This window comes from Bombina bombina, chromosome 2 (assembly GCF_027579735.1).
Source record: "Bombina bombina isolate aBomBom1 chromosome 2, aBomBom1.pri, whole genome shotgun sequence".
Classification (NCBI taxonomy): Eukaryota; Metazoa; Chordata; class Amphibia; order Anura; family Bombinatoridae; genus Bombina; species Bombina bombina.
The window spans coordinates 44,693,286-44,712,794 of NC_069500.1; the positions used below are offsets into that span (position 1 = coordinate 44,693,286).

General features: G+C 33.8%; 1 protein-coding gene across 1 annotated transcript in view; it reads right to left on the reverse strand.

Annotated features, from left to right (window-relative positions):
- Positions 1-19,509, reverse strand: part of CELF4 (CUGBP Elav-like family member 4) — a 1,552,143-nt gene that overhangs the window by 1,251,260 nt on the left and 281,374 nt on the right.

Consider the following 19,509-nt stretch of genomic DNA (forward strand, 5'->3'; position numbering starts at 1 on the left):
TGAAGACACTTAGGGGGCCGATTTATCAAGCTCTACTACAGAAAGTATGAAGCTGTGGTCTAAAGTCCGCTGCTCATAACTTGTCCCGCCTGCTCTGAGGCTGCGGACAGAAATCAACCCCATCAAATACAAACAGTTTGTATTGACACCCCCCCTGCTAGTGGTCCGATTGGCTGCAAATCTGCGGGAGCGTATGCTGTTGGCATTTATTGATGTGCAGCGGACATTATACGCTACATCAGGGTGTCCAAACTTTGCTCTCCAGAGATTTTGGAACTACATTTCCGATGATCCTCAGCCAGCATTTTATCTAGCTGAGCATCATGGGAAATGTAGTTCCAAACCTCTGGAGAGCAAAGTTTGGACACCCCTGCGCTACATTGTCTCATGTCCCGCTCGCACTATAATACATATGCCCCTTTAATGTTATAATAAAGTGAACATTAATAGTTCATCTTTCAAAAGTGTACAACACACCCTAATGGACTTCTATGTGTGTGCGCTCTCGTAGTGTTGCTTGCTGATCAGATCGGAGTTGCAATGTCATAGTTATGTTCCTGTCTGTTGATCTGAGCAGCAAGAAGCAGTGTAAGTGTGCTGCTATAGAAATCCATGGTGCACTTGCTATTGGCGTTACCACCCACCTCACCAATGTAATAATCATGAAGGGAGCTGGCTGGTTATTGAAAACAAAAAATAATCAAAGTAAGTTTATAACCAAAATATAATGTAGTGAAAGGTGAACTAGCAATGTGTTATCTACATTAATAATTTTGTTTAAGAATACGCATTGTGTATAAGTAAACTTTACCATCACTTTATTGTTTTGGATTAACAGGTTATCATTGTGCTCTATAATCTTTCTATCATCTATCTATCTATCTATCTGTCTATCTATCATCTATCTATCATCTATCTGTCTGTATGTCTGTCCTTCCATATGCATGTCTCTCTGTCTGTCTGTCTGTCTGTCTGTCTGTATGTCTATCTATCTGTCTGTCTGTCTGTCTGTCTGTCTTTTTATCTATCTATCTATCTATCATGTATATATCTACCATGTATCTTTCTATCTATCTATCTATCACCTATCCATCCATCAATACATAACCAAACTCCTGTGGCTCCTATCTGCCTACATTTTATATTTTCCGAATGTTACCGGAATGAGATACAGTATGTGTAAACTATGTGACATATTTTTCATAAAAATTATAGACAACTCTGTTATTACAGGATAAAGTCCTCATTTGTCAAGGGTATGTTAAAATATCCCCAGGGATCTTGTGTAAAGCGAGTCCCTAACCATCTGCTGAATATCTGTTGGGTTTGCACAAAGTCTGATTAGCAAGAGCATTTGGCCAGTTTAGTCTGTCCATTTTCTTAAAATATGTACGTGTTTTATTAATCTATTTCTATCTTATGCTGAAAAAATAAAATGTTCTTATGTGTCATAGTATTTCATTCCATACTGTTGATAGCATATAACTAGGTGCATAACCCGGCAAAGGGGTTCAATACATAGTTAATGTAAGTCCACTAATTAGCAGCTAGCACTTAGTATTGCATTTCTGCTCCTGAGCCTACCTAGGTATGCTTTAATACCAAGGATACAAAGAGAACAAAGTACATTTGATTATGACAGTGAAATGAATCTACTCTTAAAATTGCATGTAGTATCTTATAATGAAAGTTTAATTTGCATTTTCTTTATTTATCCAATATCATATTGCCCATACATATTATGGAATTTTGTTCCAGACACTACTACTCTTTTACAAATGTGTGAGCATCATTTACTAATATGCTTTGCAGCCAAGGGGTTAATCTCTAAAGAGAGCCTCTTTATAGAGTTGATCAAACGTTTTGTATCAGAAAGTCACTTTAAAAATTGCTGTGTGTGATCCTGACAGTCAGTAGATAAGAAGCTCAGGAAGATAAAAACCCTGCATGCACAACACAATCATTTTGGTGATGAAAATGAGTAAAACGATGGACAATGATACCATTAAAAAAAAATGCAGAAGCTTTCAGTCTGTATCTTATATTGTATGTTTGCTGCCTGGTACATGGGCAGTGCCAACTTACATTCATCCTGAGTAAATTAATTGGGAGTCAGTGTACAGTTGTACTAAACAAGACTGAATAGGGAGGAATTGGAATCAAAACATTTGTGGTTTGAGGTTTCTTGTGACCAGGTGAAAAAGATCAGAAGTGACTTAATGGCAATACGCTAACGTCAGCTTGCATTACATTATATCTTAAATGCAACAAATCAATATATGTGTATAAATAACACATCTATATGCAAGCCTATTGTATCTATCTCTATCTATCTATCTATCTATCTATCTATCTATCTATCTATCTATCTATCATCTTATCTATCTATCTATCTATCTCTCATCTATCTATCAATCTATATCTCTATATATGTGTCTGTCTGTCTGTCTGTCTATCTATCTATCTATCTATCTACCAGTTGTCTGTCTATCTATCTATCTATGTATCTATGTATATACCTATGTATCTATGTATATATCTATCTGTCTATCTACCTACCTGTTGTCTGTCTATCTATCTACCTGTCTGTATTTAAGTCTATCATCTGGCTATCGATCTATTTATCTATCTATCGTCTGTCTATCGGTTTGTCTATCTGCTTTTCTGTCTATCTATCTATATCTCTCTCTGTCTGTCTATAATATATCTGTCTACCTGTCTGTCTCTCTGTCTGTCTATCATCTGTCTGTCTATCTATCTATCCATCTATCTGTCTGTATTTATGTCTATCATCTGGCTGTCTATCTATCTATCTATCTATCTATCTATTTATTGTCTGCCTATCGGTGTGTCTTTCCATCTGTCTATCTGCTTTTCTGTCTATCATCTATCTATATAACTCTCTGTCTGTCTATCATATATCTGTCTACCTGCCTGTCTCTCAGTCTGTCTATCTATCTATCTATTTATCTATCTATCTATTGTCTATCTATCTATTCTACATTTTGACTGTTCTGTATACATTATATAAAGCAACTAATAAAAGCAGAATGCATACATGAGTTAAGAATCAGGGAGGACTTAAATTTAAGTAAAGTATACTACCTATTCCTTTTGGATTTTACTTCTTGAGGAACAACACCTTTTTTCAGGAAAACAGGGTGGAAAATGGAAATGTATGGGCTAGTTTGAAATTCACCAGAAACAACAGACTGTGATTGGGTTACGCAGACATTGCACTGCAGCTGTTTGCGTCACCAATTAAATCTAACGAAAGATGACTACCTAGAGATCTATGCCATCTCTTAGATTAGTAAGAAAAGTAAGCACTACACAGTTTTGTATAAATACAAACATTCTCATTGCACCATGTAATCAGTACAGCATGCTACACAATTAGCCAATGGGGTAGAACTTACAAATGGATCACATTTTGGCCACATCTATACACTATAGTTTCTCACTAAAAGACATACAAGTATAGATCATTTCTCTGTTAATGGGAGAGCATTTTTAGTGATATAAATCTTTAAAATAGAAATATGCTCAATTTGGTAAACCTCAAATGACCAGCCTTTTTTTTATATCAACTGGAAACATTCAGGCAAAGTTAGTTGAACTGATCCATAAAAAAGTGAATTAGATAAAAGTTAAACCAAGTTTAACTGGCTTGGAAATCAACAAAAACTACTAACTGATTGGCTGGAATATATATATATTTGTATTATTATTGCTAAATAGATAGATAGATATAGACAGAGATAGATAGATAATAGATAGATAAATAGATAGATATAGACAGAGATAGATAGATAGATAATAGATAGAATATATTTAAAACATTATACTAAGATTTGTTTCTTTAAAGCATTTTAATTAAAAATGCTACTTTAAAAAAATACAGTTTAATATAATATTGATAGTGACCCTATTTACCTTATTATCAGATTAGGTTTATCTACTTTGAAAACACAACTTATGTAGCCACAGTTGACTCCAAATTAGTGGACTAAGGTGTAAAGCTGCCCTAGAAATGTGACTAATTTGCCTTTGAATTATACACAAAATAGCATCTTTGCACCTGAATTTATTTAGACATAGCACAGCAGTCTCCCAAAACTCTAAATAAAGTGAACCTATATCCATAAACTTATTTTTTATGTTTGCAAATTTTTCTATAAAAAATGTGAACCCTCCTACCCCCTAACTGGCTAAATTCTCATCATCGTTTATTGTCCCGCAGATCATCTAACTCAATCTACAAATCATCATCAAATACTAAGCATAAATAAAAGGATTTACTAATTTTATTTGTAGTTTTTTTTTATTGATACTCTGAGAAAAAAGTGCTCAGATGAATATCTAATCATAGCTCCATTAACTGGGGTTAAGCAGAGCATGAGGAGGGACCGTATACAGTGTGCCTTTAAAACGTATAACAAATGGGATCAGACTTGTGCCATAAATGGTACAGCCAAGTGTAAATTCACAATTCTCTTAACAGACAAGACAATGTATAATAACAGAAAAATAATACATATATTCATGGACAAATAATTATACTACTGTGCATAATTTAGTCAGCCGTTATGCTAATCCTTATAGCCACAGACTTCAGACTTCTCTTAATGTTCCAATAAAAGAATTGAATGTTAATTTCTGTTCAGTAAGGTCAAAATAAAGAAAGTGTCACTTTGTTTCTGCTGACTGTTTGGTATACGCAAATGCAAGTAAAAAAAGACATTATCATTAGTATTTTCTCATTACATTGTTCAAAGACTGTAGACAGCAATTTCAAAATACATATACAAAATAGGCCAAATAGAAAGAAAATTGCTAAAAAAAACCAGCAAAAAAAAACAAAACAACATACTAAAGTACAGATGTGATAATGTTATGCCATGACTCATGTTATTATACGTTCTTGTTCACACTGTGCTTAAGACATTTTGGCAGCAGAGAACATTTTTTTTCTAATGGCTAATACATAAACTAAAACTTTGCAATGAAAGCACGTAGGGTATATAGTTTCCAGTCAAACAAAATCTCATTATTAATGATAGTGACTAAAAATCTTTTTGTAAATGTTCTTTTCAAATATCAACTTTAGAACATTTTATTTTAGTCCGTAAAACTAATAAATCAAACTTTTCCCTTATTGCATAAAATATGAAGAAAGATATGTGAGATTAGGCTGATGTGCAGTGTTTATGAAATCTGTGAAGCATTTGAATGGACAGAAGTGTCATAGGGACACCAGGGCAGACCTTGGGCAGCACGCATATTACAAGTTCAAAGTGAAAAGTAACCCAAGGCACGTAAAAAGCTGAAGTTAGAATATTGCAACCACGTTAATGTATTCCCCCATACTCGCTCGCAAACTTGATCACATATAATGCTATTCCAAATAGATTGAAAGCTGAAAAGAATTTACTTTGAGAGATAAAAGACATGACTAAACTCCCCACAAAGAACTAGATTACGAATGGCATGCTAACTGTTGCAAGTGAGCGATACAGGGTTTATCGCACCTGTTTTCACGTGTCTGAGTGTATTACAAGTTGAAACTGAACACGATTGCTTGATTATATATAGGTATACATATATAAAGATATATATAGGAATATCTATTTATAAATACATAGAAAATATTCTACTATGTGCAGAACATTGGAATGTGAACTATTTACAGTAAATACACAGTATAACAGCTTATTAAAAATTAATATTGCAGGAATGTGTTTTTACATGTTTTCATCTACTTATCTGCAAAGAGCTCCAGTGAACTTATATATATGTATATCTACAAATACCTGATTATATATATATATATATATATATATGTATGTATACATATGTATTTATATGCTTATATGTGTGTATATACATATATACACATATAAATACATATGTAAACATATAAATACATATATACACATATAAATACATATGTACACATATAAATACATATATACACATATAAATACATATGTACACATATATAAACATATATATATATATATATATATATATACTATATATACTGTATATACTATATATATATATATATATATATATATATATATATATATATATGTATATATACATATTTAGGCATGTATTTGTATGTATCAACAAGCCCTTTCTTCTAACACCTGAGATTTCATATATTTGAGCACTTACAACTTCTTTGTGCAGTTTTTTTTTTATTTTTTTTAATTAGTTGGTGTCATTATGAGTGTAACTGTACTTTGTAATGTATTTTTGATATGTTTTGTGACACTTTTTTGTTTCAGAAAACAGTTAACCAGAGTTCTGAGGTAACCAGATGTACACTAACTTCAATTGCGCTTGTGTAATCAGGTTTACTTTCAACTTGTAATATGAGCAGAAAACCTGACGCACTCAAACACCTGCAATAGACCCCTTTTTGCTTGTGTGCAACTTTTAGCGCTTCACTCGTAATCAAGCCCTCTGTGAGTTCAGCCCCTGTGAAGTCTGCATGATAATTTCTCACCAAACTAGAGAATGTGTGTTTATCTGGTTCATATAAATGAATAAAGCTCTTTGGGAAACTAAAGCTGACAGTTTTTCAGTTTTTTTGTAATAGTAGAAATGCAAAGTGCAAAGTAATTTGTAAAAGATACACATAAATATTCAAAGTATGATCCTAATTTGTTGAAGTCACACCGAAACTGTAAAATCACAATACTAAATACACTGGTGTATACAAAATAAAATACAAAATATAAAATGCAAAGTTTAAATGTAATAACATTTAATCTGAAGTGTAAAGTAATATAATATACAAAGCACAAAGTGTAAATGCAGCAGAACTGTCATGTCATGCAGTGCTATATTGCACTGGGCTTGTCTCTCCTTCACACACAGAAATGCAGGGAACGCTCCTAAAAGAAGTAAAGAAAAATCTGCCTTTTGAAAATTTCACTATGGATCTCGCAGTGCTGGAGGATCATTTTAGATCATCTCACCTGATTATTATTATTAATAATAATAATAATCTATACAGAGGAAGTAGAAAAGGTAAAGAACAGGTATACTAACAAAATAAAGTAACCCAAGGGCAGTAGAAGATTAACTGACCTTCTAGTACCCTCTGTACCCCCATATTTTGCTGTTTTTGATCCCTCAAATGTTATGGCAGTTTAGCTATCGTGTACACAATCCTTGACCCTTACAAATATGAACAGATTTGACAATACACCATCCATAGCACAAGAATGCAGTACCAGAGGAATCCTGATACTACATAAGGTCTCATCAGGAAGGTTAAATAAGTAACACAACAAGAAGATATTCCAGCGAAACAACAGTTTGGGTCAGCACCTTCTCATCATTTAATGCCCGGGGAGCAGTCGTTTTTCACTCTGATCTTTAGTGCCATATATTAATTCATTCTTCTTGTAAGCCTACGTTTTTAATCTTTTTCTAGTCAGTCACAGCTGACCCCAGAGATCTATTTGCATGGATCTAAAATAGGAAACGTGAAGCATGGCAGGTTAAAGCCGGGTCAGTGCAGCAAGAAGGTCCTTTGGGCTAACCTGTCCAGATATAAATAAGATCTGTTATCTGCAGGGACCTTGGAGATACAAGCAGTTGTGGGCTTACTGTCGGAATGAGGATACTTCTGTCATTCTCATGCTACATATTCATAACATATTCTTCCTTTTTTCCAGATGAGACATATACATTTTTTTTTCTGGCAGTTAAACTTGTAAAAAATATTTCTGCATGAAAAAATGTTAATGGTCAAAATCCTAAGGCCTAGATTTAGAGTTCGGCGGTAGCCGTCAAAACCAGCGTTAGAGGCTCCTAACGCGGGTTTTTTACGCACTCCGGTATTTAGAGTTTATTTACCGCGACTCAAAATACACCTAACGCTCAACTTTCTACCGCCACCTCAGACCCAGTAGTAAACATATACCGCACAAAAAAACATCCACGAATCACAAAACAAATATTACACAAAGTACACTTACACTCATACAAACACAACACTATCTTTATTTTTCGTATTTTTTATTTTTTCTTTAAAATACAAAGGATTAAAGTTGCGAGATCTCGGGTGTTTGAAAAAAATCCACACAAATCCATTTTCCCATTGACTTACATGGACATACGGGAAAAGACCCTCATATACCTACATCTAACGAATAACATTATCACAAACATACACTCATCGATGCATACAAACAATATACACCACATTACATACACAAAATATTTATTTATTACAAAAAGAACACGATTTAGCGACTTTTTCACACAAGCTCATGACGTCACTCACTTTACGAGGAAAACCAGTCTTAGAAAAAAAAATATAGAAATCTTTGGAGCCTCCATTGACTTCTATTGGGAAGACGTGCTCGTGCACGCGAAACCCTCATTTCCCTAACGCACGCAAATAGCGTAGACTGAAAAACTCCAAATACCAGCGCTAGAAAATACATGATTTCATGCGTTAGACCCAGCTATGATAAATAGATAAAGAAATTACTATTTCCCTATGGTGGACTTATGTTTTTTAATATTAAATATTCACCACACCATAAATATTTTTAACACTTTTAGATTACATCAACTACAAATCCCCATCACTAGTAACACATTATTATTTCAATAAAATTACATTTACAATTAAAATAAAAATCAATACACATTTCTGGATTCACAAACACTACACAATGGGAAACATCTCTCATTTACCTTTATTATTGCATTTCTGTTATTCAACTCATATGCTTGCAGCAACTGCATATCTACATAGGCTTAACACATGATCACTCATGGATGCACATACATTACTTTTAACATTCACTCATACATGTGCATTCAAATGATGGGGGAAAAACACATTACATTCTCTCTAGGAATCACAAAACACAACATATGGATTTTACTGTACTTTTAACATCATGATTCCATCACCAGAAACCATTAGGAATTACGTACAACACGAACATCATTACACCAGATTACAGATGTCACTTTATGGGAAGGAACAACAATGCCAGACCGCTATATACAAGTCAGCATATGTGGGACACAATCACAATATATACGTACATGTACATAACACGCATCACCCATCACGCAACCACAAAGCACACATTTAGATTTTATTCAGCACACAATAACAATGTAGCACAATACAACAACACAATGAGGATTTCACAACTACATAGGCAGGTTAATAATATCATGACGTCATTAGAAGATTCAACCATACACATCACAGATTCACCACTGTACCGCCCCTTTAGGAACTTTAACACTCAATACTACAATACAACATATACGTAAAACACACTTTTGAACAGCATTATTATGGAGATTTCAATGGGACAATTCAGAAATATTGTCAGATCGCACATCAATTATATATATAATACTACAGATGACAGCCGGAAGTTATTCAGTATTCGTGCAATTTTTATGGGACGCATACAATATCGTCAGATCGAAAATCAATTATATATATAATACTACAGATGACAGCCGGAAGTTATTCAGTATTCGTGCAATTTTTATGGGACGCATACAATATCGTCAGATCGAAAATCAATTATATATATAATACTACAGATGACAGCCGGAAGTTATTCAGTATTAGTGCGATTTGAAAGGGACGCGTACAATATTCACATCTCGGCAATCACTTATATATACAATACTACAGATGACAGCCGGAAGTTATTCAGTATTAGTGCGATTTGAAAGGGACGCATACAATATTGACATCTCAGCAATCACTTATATATATAATACTACAGATGACAGCCGGAAGTTATTCAGTATTAGTGCGATTTGAAAGGGACGCATACAATATTGACAGCTCGGCAATCACTTATATATACAATACTACAGATGGCAGACGGGAATTTCGGAATTATTATTGCGATTTGAAAGGGACGCGTACAATATTGACAGCTCGGCAATCACTTATATATACAATACTACAGATGACAGACGGGAAGTTCTGAATTATTATTGCGATTTGAAAGGGACGCATACAATATTGACAGCTCTGAAATCACTTATATATACAATACTACAGATGTTACTTTATCATTTACAAACAATATTGCAGCAACATTGATCGATCACATTCGATGCACATTATACACAACTATGCACTTTCATTCATGTTAGCCTGGACGTGTGCTTGTTACTATAACATCGCGTTTAGGAAATATTGATTACGCATATGATCAAACATTACAAACATGCACTGTATGTGTGATATTTGACACTTTCACATTGAGAATCATTGTTTGAAACTAACATTTCAGCAAACAACAAATAAACGCCCACTGTCAAAGCATTGGCGCCGCTCACATACAAACAGGTGAATACAATCAGCAATCATTACAAACTCACTACCATTGGACTAATTGTACTATAAATCCCCCAAACAACATGGCCAATGCATCACTTGTGATCCACATCAGATCAAGTGCTTACCTTGTTACGCTGTTTTGAAAGATGGATGACGATGACATGGTAGACGCTGCTGGTGGTGCTATTGGCGAACTAGCTGTTGGTCGAATCAGGCAGCCTCGGCGGCTCAGACCGAGACGAAGGGGTCGTCTGGTTCGAGGTCCTCGTGTCTACAGGGTGAGACCCACCTTGGAAAACATGAGTGACTTTGAGGTTTTTGATAAGTATCGGCTCGATCGCGAACAGCTCATTGGCCTTTACGATCTTCTTAAACCTCATTTGGAGCCACGTATACAAATAAGGACTGCTGTTCCCCCCATGAGTAAGATGCTAAGCTGTCTATACGTCCTGGCCTCCGGGAGTTTTCAATCCGGAGAACTGTACATGCATGGCCTGGCTCAAGGTACATTCTCTGGGGTGTTTGATAACTTTCTGAACGCCATGGTACGTATCAGTAAGCAATACATAGGATTCCCACAGAATGATGGTGATTGGAGGCGCCTGAAGCGGGAATTCTTTGATATTGCTCAATTGCCCAATGTCTTGGGAGCCATTGATTGTACCCACATTGCGCTGCGTGCTCCAATTGATGACTTGCCCTTCAGAAATCGCAAACATTTTCATAGCCTCAACGTGCAGTATGTTTGTGACGCACGGATGAGGATTATGCATGTGTATGCGAATTTTGGAGGTGCTTGTCATGATGCCCGCATCCTCTCTCTGTCGTCCCTGTGGAGACAGTTTGAGGAAAGACAAATGCCCCCTGGTTATCTCGTTGGTGAGTATTAGTGCACAACATGGTTAATTATTTTGACAATTGCCCCTGTATTTTTTAACTGTTAGCGTCATGTTCAGCTATAGGATTAAATTTAACCATTTGTTATTTACCGACGCTAATGTCTATTTTTATTGAAATGCAGATATGTAGCATGTCTTACCTTAAGTGTTCATATAGAGAATGCAATGTAAACATGTAGTTAGCATTTTACACAAGGTTTGGTTTAGGAGAAATACGCATATGTAGCATGTCTTAGATGAAATGGCAAGATATTATCTCATGCAATTTAACCCTGTCATTGTCTTTTTCTGCTAATGTCTATTTTTATTGAAATGCAGATATGTAGCATGTCTTACCTTAAGTGTTCATATAGAGAATGCAATGTAAACATGTAGTTAGCATTTTACACAAGGTTTGGTTTAGGAGAAATACGCATATGTAGCATGTCTTAGATGAAATGGCAAGATATTATCTCATGCAATTTAACCCTGTCATTGTCTTTTTCTGCTAATGTCTAGTTTTATTGAAATGCAGATATGTAGCATGTCTTACCTTAAGTGTTCATATAGAGAATGCAATGTAAACATGTAGTTAGCATTTTACACAAGGTTTGGTTTAGGAGAAATACGCATATGTAGCATGGCTTAGATGAAATGGCAAGATATTATCTCATGCAATTTAACCCTGTCATTGTCTTTTTCTGCTAATGTCTAGTTTTATTGAAATGCAGATATGTAGCATGTCTTACCTTAAGTGTTCATATAGAGAATGCAATGTAAACATGTAGTTAGCATTTTACACAAGGTTTGTTTTAGGATAAATACGCATATGTAGCATGTCTTAGATGAAATAGCAAGATATTATCTCATGCAATTTAACCCTGTCATTGTCTATTTCTGCTAATGTCTAGTTTTATTGAAATGCAGATATGTAGCATGTCTTACCTTAAGTGTTCATATAGAGAATGCAATGTAAACATGTAGTTAGCATTTTACACAAGGTTTGTTTTAGGAGAAATACGCATATGTAGCATGGCTTAGATGAAATAGCAAGATATTATCTCATGCAATTTAACCCTGTCATTGTCTATTTCTGCTAATGTCTAGTTTTATTGAAATGCAGATATGTAGCATGTCTTACCTTAAGTGTTCATATAGAGAATGCAATGTAAACATGTAGTTAGCATTTTACACAAGGTTTGGTTTAGGAGAAATATGCATATGTAGCATGGCTTAGATGAAATGGCTAGATACAGATTTATATATAATTTTTTTTAATTTCTTTATGTTTCTGACAACTTTTAATATGGATTATGGTTTTTAAAAAATATATTTATACAACAATATACTAGTTTAAGTATTCTGTTTGAATTATGTTCTGTTCTAAATTTATAGGTGATTCTGGGTACATGAGCCGGCCTTGGCTCATTACCCCCTTGCGTAGCCCAACTGATGTGTCTGAGGAGCGCTACAATAGGGCTCATAAGAGAACCAGGGCGGTGGTTGAAAGGATGTTCGGGCTCCTGAAGATGAGATTCAGGTGCCTGGACCGTTCTGGAGGAGCACTCCAGTACAACCCAAAGAAGGTGGCTAAGATCGTTGTAGCCTGTAGCGTCCTGCATAATATTGCACAGCGGGCTGGGATGCTGCAGGCCGTCCCGGTGGACAGAGACCTCCTCAGAGATGAGGAGGATGATCCTGTTCTAGAGGGGGAATTCCAGGACGAGGGACTTGATGTCAGAGCAGACGTCATCAACCGCCACTTTAGACGGTAAATAATAGAAGTTACACTGGAGTATTTTCAATAGATGTGAACTCTAGGGAAATGACAAGTAGAGAATTGTGCAAACATGTTAGTATTGATCAAATGTTAGAATAATATTTATTTCTCATAATATAGGTGATGCTCTGGGCATTGGGTCCTATAGCGAGTCTTTGCCACCTGGTTTTTATAGAGGACATCAGATGGTAAGTAGAAATGTATGGACTGTTGCTGGCATGATTTGTACACAAATACATAATATGGCATACATTTTTAAAAATATAACTTTGTTTACACATTACTTATGTACATAATCAGAAAGGGATACTCTAGAATGACTATGGTTCAATGTCACACAGAGGTTTGTTCTGCTCAATATGACTCATCTTCACACTTGATAGAAAATAACACAGGTTCATACACAGGCTTAGTAAGCTAGTGATAGATATTTATTATGAAATGGGGGGTGGGAGAGGGGTACAGAACTGATTCACACACTTGTATGAAATCTTTATATATAATTTCTTACATTAGGGAGATGACTTAATATAAAGACTGAAAGGGAACAATTTGAAGCCTGACAGTGAAGATTTCCAAGACTGACAGTGGGGAAAAAGCCAAGATTGAAATTGAAGTATACCAATGGGATCATGTCTGGCATATTTAAATTCTGCTGACCTTGAAAACCATACAAAGACATGTTCACATGGTAAGTGCAAACTATTTGATAGAATAAGGCTGTGGAGACATCCTATTGGAGACACTTAGATGATTTTCTATTTTGTAGATGGTATTTCCCAGTCCTCTATTTAATGAACTGATGAATAAGACACCTATTGAAGATCAACTGTTTACCCCTGAATTGACATTCAAAGACCATGCATTGTCCAGGTTGGTGTACCAATGCATGCTAGTGAAGACTGTAGAATATTAGTAGCTTACATACATTAGTCATATTTAGTTCTTAATTAGATATTTAGGGATCACAATCAGACACTTAGATGATTTTCCTTTTTAGATGGTATTTCCCAGTCCTCTATTTAATGAACTGATGAATAAGACACCTATTGAAGATCAACTGTTTACCCCTGAATTGACATTCAAAGACCATGCATTGTCCAGGTTGGTGTACCAATGCATGCTAGTGAAGACTGTAGAATATTAGTAGCTTACATACATTAGTCATATTTAGTTCTTAATTAGATATTTAGGGATCACAATCAGAAAAAGGAATACATATTATAGTTGATATAGAGGTATTTGAATGGACATGAAATATTACATTTATGTTCAGCATACATATATTGTTTACATGTGATATACATTATTATGTATAAATTTAATTTTTGAAATTTAAATATTATTTTTAATCAACAATATAATGGTGTATGTATTTCATTAATTTAAAATGAATGTAATGATTATGTGTAAAAAATGTTGATCAAAGTTAGAGCATAGACACCATATGATTTTAAATGTATTTTATGAATATTTTACAACGTGTGTATTAACTTTGTTCCATTTTTATTATTTGTCATTTCAGATTGGCATCTGATGACTTCATGGAATATTTAATTATTTTCTATTAAATATATATTTTTTTTTTTTAGCAGATTCTAATATATATCAATATAATCTGTAAATAAATAAAACTTGGACTCCCATGACTGATAGTTGGCTATTTGACAAGCACATGCATAAGAGAAAATAATGCATTAATAGTAGAAAATAAAATTCTTCAGAGAATATTAAAAGATATATTTTAACATTAATTGGGGAGTCATATTCTTCAATGCTTTTATATTGAAAAAGTATATATTAAAAATATTTAGGATATGTATTAATATTATGATTGTTTTAACATTTAATAAGGTGAAGTGGTTCAATTACATGAAAGTGACAGTGTTGTTGAATGTAAAAAGAATTGTATAAGATCATGTATCTTCCTTAGGTATCTCAAAACATTATTAGAAAATATTTTACAATTATTACATTTATAAATGGTAGGTCATTTAACTTTATAATTTTTAATAATTAGTTATTGGATGCCAGGTTAATCTATGTAATTTTCTAGTGGAGTCATTTAACTATACTTAGTAATATTATGTATTTATTACAATCTTACCTCTTGGGTTAGACATCAAATATCTATATAGAATGTAATTTCCCCTTTAGTTTATTTTGTCAATGTTAAATCAAAATACAATATGTTTGGGTCCTTAAAGGGGTCATTCAAAATGTATATTTTGTATACATTGTTACAAATATCATACAAGAATTTAAACATATTTAGAATGTACTATAGAATTACATTCAGTCTTTAAATATACTTGTTAAAATAAAAATAAATGCACATATCTTAGTCAATGATATAAGGCATCTATATGCAAACAACAATCAGCATCAAAATAGCCTATGTAGAGATGTATTTAATCCACGAATATATATAATTACAATATAATAATTGAATAACAAAACATATAAAGTTGGTCAAATATAAGATTATGATACAAAATGCATACATAACATATAGCTTAATGTCCCTCTACGCTGAAGGCTAAAAAAGACCTCATTTAATAAATATATTTCAGTCAGTGTGTAAAACAATCTAGAAGTTAATCTAAATTTGCTTTACTCATATGTTAGACTCATTTAGCAAAAGGAAGGTGCCTAGGTTTATGATATATTAAGCATTATTGTGAAATGTTTATTTAAAGGGACATGAACTCAAAATATACTTAAAGGTAGCCATTTAAAAAAACAAAGATTTATACATTCTGAATGAGTATTCTATTTTAATCAAGTTTAAAACTTGTCTCATATTATGAATGCTCATTGTGATGTTGCTATCATTACTTTAGAAATAAGGCAGTAAATAGCTAATTTATTTGCTTCAGTACTCTGGACAGAACTTGATTGTTTGGAATAATTGATGCAACAATCGTCAAGGACAACCCAGGTTTTTATTAAACAATTGTCCGTAATATAAAATATCATTATTGTTTTTCAAAGAAACATAACAAGATAACTTAACATTTGATAATCGTATTAAATAATAAAGTTGATTAACATTTCATGCTCAATCACCAATGGTAAATTTTTTTGGACAGTGTCCCTTTAAGAGCTTGAAATAGTGTATTTACTTCTCTTCCTATCTTTACATACTTTGCTTGAAAAGCATATCGAGATAGGCTCAGTAGATGAAGATTGGTGGATGCACAGAGATGCCTTATGTGATTGGCTCAACCATGTGCATTTAAATTTCTTATGTTGAGGATATATAAATACTAAGAGAAAATGATTTACATTTTAAAGTCTAAACAATCTTCTATCTCTACAGATCATTTGATACAATTGTTTGTAATGTCTCTTTAAAACTAAAGACGCCATTGCACAATAACATATATGAGCACTTCAGAGAAATACAAGCTCGAGGTTTATTTGCGAATAACAAAGCTGTAGTTTAACATTTATAAACAGATTATCAAAGTTACTGACATTCTTCCCGGAATTTTAACATTAATAAATATTGCGTGGGAAACGCATCTTCAAACACCAGATTAGCATATTTAAACATTAGTGTAATGTCACGCAATAGCACACAATCAATGTGCATTATAAATACATTTAATAGAGCAATGTCAATACTTCACAATAAATTTATTTAAAGAACAATAAAGACATACAATATTAAATGTGTATTTGTATTAAAGAAACAGACCGTTATTAAACCGAGAAATTTCTACAACATTAATAATGTGACAGGATTAGATTTTAAAGAGTATTTAATCATTAATATTTCACGGATCACGGATATTAAATCTGCGTCACACATATCCGCATGACAGGCCCATGAGTTACAAATAAGTCTACATGAAAAATGAAGTTACAGCACCACCAAGCGGTATGTGTAAGGAAGTTACTAAGATATGAAACATTAAGGAACGGCCAATCAGAGTTCATCACACAAACACAACTTGAGTCAGGATGGTCTCACAGACATTATAACAATATTTCAAACTTTTATCCAATCAGATGTACAGATAAATTGTCCCATGGTGCATCTCATGTTTACTTCACCATATAAAAGTCCATTACACGTTGCCATCTTTGTCAGTTCTCTAATGCCTGCAGGCAATATATATTATTATTATACAACCCAGCAGGCATGTCAGTTCCCAGGTTCACCAAGGAGGAGAGCGCTGCACTGGTCCACGCCGTCAAGGACTTTTATCCCCAGCTGTTTGGGAACAAGAGGAGCTCGACAGATGCGCCTGTTAAGAAGGCCCTCTGGGAGTCTATCACCAATGCGGTTAGATTGGTGTGTGACGTCCAGAGGACCCAGGATCAGATCATGAGGAGATTCGGAGATATGAGGTTGCGTTTATCGAAAAAAGTCAACCTCATAAGGGACTGGGTACAAGCCCGTAAAAGAGGGGGCCAAAGAAAGGCCCCGCGGAAACTGTACCTACTCCCTTATGAGGTGACTTTATGCGAGCTCCTCAATCTCCGGGTCCCCAAAAGATTTAGATCCTCGCCATCCTCGGCCTCCTCTTCTTCCCTCCCAGCTGCGGGATCTGAAAGTCCTGACGCGGGGGACAGGGCAGATGCTTCTCCGTCCGGTGGCCTGGGAGGACCCGATAGAGAATCTGAACCAGGTAATTATCCAACTTCATATAATATTTATAATGTTAAAAATCCAAAAATTGTATTTAGTCAGATACTAAACCTATACAGATCTCACAACATACACTACATATGATGTTTAGATATCTGATTTTACATTAGTGATACATGAAATTGGAATGATGTTTCTTGCGCTCTACAGAATATGCGTCACAGAGCGGAAATGTAATTTCGCATCCACGTTAACATGGGTTTGCGGAAAGTGGCATTGCTTTATACATGTTGGTCAAATGACGGATGCGTAATTCCGCTTGGAATCATTGCGCAATGATCGCGAAAATGGCATTTCTCATCCACGTTAACATGGGTTTGCGGAAAGTGGCATTGCTTTATACATGTTGGTCAAATGACGGATGCGTAATTCCGCTTGGAATCATTGCGCAATGATCGCGAAAATGGCATTTCTCATCCACGTTAACATGGGTTTGCGGAAAGTGGCATTGCTTTATACATGTTGGTCAAATGACGGATGCGTAATTCCGCTTGGAATCATTGCGCAATGATCGCGAAAATGGCATTTCTCATCCACGTTAACATGGGTTTGCGGAAAGTGGCATTGCTTTATACATGTTGTTAAAAATTAAATGGAAAATCTTAGATTAGTGAAGAATACAGTATTCTTATTTTAAATATTATATCTAATAAAAAACGAATAATACTAATAAATTATAACATATGGCCATCAATTGATGATTATGTAATAACAAGCATATATTCTTAAAGATACAGTAAACAACACAACTGATTGAAAATAAGAGTCCAGGATATATTTATCATTCATTAAATTGCGGAAACTATTAACTCATGGGACTACCAAAGGATTAATATTTTTCTATTGATTTGTTATTAATGTAAATATTTTAAACATGGCATGATTAGTATTAATGATATGCAATCCTCATTTAATATATTACAGATATGGATGTGGCTGCTGGATCCTCAAGCCAGGGCTTGTCACAGTATGGTATGTCTCATTTTAATTGACATTTGTCTTAGAAACATGGAATGAACATTACATACTAAATACACATTGTTCTATATTTATATGTAATGTCTATTTAATAGATGAAAATTATATAATTATTCGGATATACTTAAATAACATATTTGATTTTAATTGCATGCTCAATACCATTCATTACATCAACATATGGAGTAGATAATTCATTAACAAACAACAACATTGTGGAATCTATTTAATTTTAGATTAAAGGGATACTGAACTACAATTATTAATATTGTCTTTCACATACAGTATGCAATATTAATAAACATAAAATATAATACTATCATCATATGTGACATATTCTATTGCTAAATGTAGTTTAAAATAAAGAAAGTACGTTTATGTGCATCTAAATATTTGTTGACCAACCTGGGTTTATATTGATGATTGGTGGATACCTTCAACAAACAATATTTATTGAATCCAATATTCCTTATCTGCCTTTAAGATTAATATCGAACAACATTCGAATTATAATAGGAGTCAATGTTAAATCATTTTTTACAGTTTGAACATAGAAATCAATTATTTAAATTAATCATGTCAGTGTCCCTTTAAGACAAAATAGATTCATTCATCATTACATTATTTTTATTAAAAACTATTGATATATAAATCTAATTATCTGTTGGAGTTACTTTATATATATCTGCATACTCTAACAGCACCATGATTACATATTAGTAATAATAAAGTTTGTTATGTATTGTGATAAATATGTGTTGTGTCCTAAACAAGATTACTGTACATTGAAAAAATGGCTCGATGTGACACATGTTTGTTTAGATTTGTCAACAGATGCTCCTCAATATGTGGT